Here is a 3157-nt window from a genome sequence, read left to right on the forward strand (position 1 = left end):
TTGCCACCCTCTGGTGTCCTCTGGCAGATGTGGAAGGGTAAGGTCACATTTCTTTATTCCACACCCTGCGATGGGCCTTGGTGTCCTGGCTCCTGAGTTGGTCTTCCAGGATTTTTGGCTGCAAGAGATAAAAATCACTTTGTGCTGACTTAGGCAGAAACTGGTATCGTAGAGAGGGAGGTTAGAGTCTAAGCAAAGCCCTGGGTCTCCTGGGGTTTGCAGGGGACGAGAAGGAACCTGAAAGCTGTATAAATCAGGGCAGCTCCTTCCTGCAGACTCCGTCCCTCTGCCACCTGCTGTGCACGTTTGTACACTGCTCACAGCCTGGAGTGGGCTGGGCCAGCCGGGCATCAGGCTCCAGGGACGGCACTCCAGTCACCTTGGTGATGGGGTCACAAACCAGTGCCACCACCTCAGCTTTTTATTTTTGCTTTTCTGGGCATCGAACTCAAGTCCTCAGGCTTGTGTGCCAATGCTACTGACTCACCTCCCTCAAAGCCCCCCCATCCTCTTCTCTCCCTGCATTCACCGTTCCCTCTCTCTCCCCCTCCCTCCCCACCTCCCTCCCTCTCATATTTCTTCCCTAAGCCACCCGCCCCCCGCCTTTCTCTCTAGACTGCCTACTTGGACTTCCCACATAGTAGACAAATACGCCTACCGTGGGGCTAAAGACCAAAACCATTTGAATCCCTCCCCCCCCCCTTTTTTTTTTGCAAGTTCTCACATTTTAGCTAAAGGATCCACCAAGGCCAGTTCTGCCCTTGGCTCTCCTCTGCTTGGGGACAGGGAAGGTCACCCCCATCCAGTGGTTCTCACGAAACACAGCCTACTCACACGGGGAATCAGGAAACAGACGCTGTGGGAGGGATCTTGCCACAAGTAAGGAGAAGTAACTGGAAAAAAAAAGCCAAAAAGAGTTCTCACCACTTAGAACATTCTAGTTGGCAAGCGGGATTGCTTCCACATACTCTGGACTAATCACGTGGCCAAGAAGGCACCCGACTCACACCGATTGGAAGTAAAAAGGAAATTGATTTTCTCACATAAAAAACAGTGTGAGGGGGCTGGAGAGATGGCTCATTGGTTAAGAGCATTGCCTGTTCTTCCAAAGGTCTTGAGTTCAATTCCCAGCAACCACATGGTGGCTCACAACCATCTGTAAAGAGGTCTGGTGCCCTCTTCTGGCCTGCAGACATGCACACAGACAGAATATTGTATGCAGAATAAATAAATAAATACTTTTTTAAAAAAAACAGCGTGAGTTAGGGGAATTCCTGCATTGATTCAGTATCCTAAATATCCTAAATGTCCCAGGCTTGTCTACCTCATAACCTCAAGATGGCTGCCTCTATCCCCGGTCTCACCCATGTTGGGAGTCAATAGCAAAGGGGTCACTTACTCCGGCAATTTCTTTGGGAAAATGAAGGAAACCCTGCTTTTAAACATTCAGTGGATAAACCCAGCTTGGTGTTTCCTTTCCCTGACTTGGTTCCCGTGCCCTTGCATCCTGCAGTAATTTGAAGATGTAGACACCAGAACAAGATCACTGTTGTTCTTCAAAAGGAGCAAGGGGTGTGGCAGTTCACATTTCCCTGCCAGCAACTGCCTCTCCGCCACCCACCTGGGCTTGAAGGCTAACTGCCACTCTAACCAGAGGCAGGACCTATGGCCCTGCTCCCTTGGCCATTGTCTGAGCTGCGGTTCTATCACTGAGACAAAATGCTTTGACCAAAGCAAAGGAGAAGAGAAAACCTTTAGCTCCAGGCAGTGGTGGTGCCTGCCTTTAATCCCAGCACTGGGGGTGGGGTGGAGCAGAGGCAGGCGGATCTCTGTGAGTTCAAGGCCAGCCTGGTCTACAGAGCGAGTTCCAGGACAGGCTCCAAAGCTACAGAGAAACCCTGTCTCGAAAACCCAAAAAGAAAAGAGAAAAGAAAAGAAAACCTTTATCAATGCAATGATCCCTAGTGGTATTCTGTTATGCTCATAAATTGGCGCCTGGTCCAGTTGTCCTCAGGGAGGAGTCACCCAGCAACTGATGGGAGCAGATGCAGATACCCACAGCCAAACACTAGGCAGAGCCAGGGGAACCCCGAAGAAAAGGGGAGGAAGGGTTGTAGGAGCCAGAGGGGTTGAGGACACCAGGAGAACATAGCCCTGAATCAGCTAAGTGGAGCTCATAGGGACTCACAGAGACTGAACCACAGCATCACTGAGTCTGTATGGGTCTGAGCTGAGTCCTCTGCATATATGTTATGTGTAGCTTGCTGTTCTTGTGGGACCCCTTACAGCGGGAGTAGGGGTGTCTCTGACTCTTTTGCCTGCACTTGGGACCCTTTCCTCCTACTGGGTTGCCTGCAATTTCAAGGGAACTGACAGCCTTGATACGAGGGTCTGTGCCTTGCCCCATTGTAATGTGTTATTCTGTGTATGGCTGATATCCCTGGGAGGCCTGCTCTTTTTGGGGGGTGGGGGAACGGAGGAGTGGGTCCAGGGGAGAGGGAGGGGTGGGGGACTGGAAGGATTGGAGGCAGGGGAAACTGCCATCGAGACACAATGTATGTAAAGAATAAAAATTAAAATAAAAAGCCTTTAATTGGGCCTATGTTCAAGTTGGAGTCCATGGCAGAGGAGCTCAGGCAAGGCAGCAGGAACAGCTGAGAGCTCACATCTCCATGAGTTAAGGAGAAGGAGCCAAGTAGGAATGGTGCCAGTCTTTTGAGCCCTCAAAGCCAGCCCCCAGTGACACACCTCCTCCAAGAAGGCCACACCTCCTAATCCTTCCCAAAAAGTCCCATCAAATGGAGACCAAGTATCCAAACATATGAGCCTATGGGAGCCATACTCATTCAAACCCCCACAGTCATAGACACTGGCTTAGGGACAGATGAGTGACAACCATCTGGCACAGGGAGACACAAATCCTAGGATTCAAGAGATAGGGGTAGGATGTGAGGTCAAGCCTGGGCTAAAGTGGGACACTTTGTGTGCTGGGGCAGGGAGGAGAGGAGAAGGGAGTCTGAGAGATGGTTCACGCTAAGAGTATCTGCTGTCAATCCTGAGGACCAGAGTTGGGGTCCTACAACACGTGTAACAAGCCGGGCATGGAGCAAATGCCTGTAATTCCAAGGGAACTGACAGCACACACACACACACACAC

This window comes from Microtus ochrogaster, linkage group LG4, assembly GCF_000317375.1.
Source record: "Microtus ochrogaster isolate Prairie Vole_2 linkage group LG4, MicOch1.0, whole genome shotgun sequence".
Lineage (NCBI taxonomy): Eukaryota > Metazoa > Chordata > Mammalia > Rodentia > Cricetidae > Microtus > Microtus ochrogaster.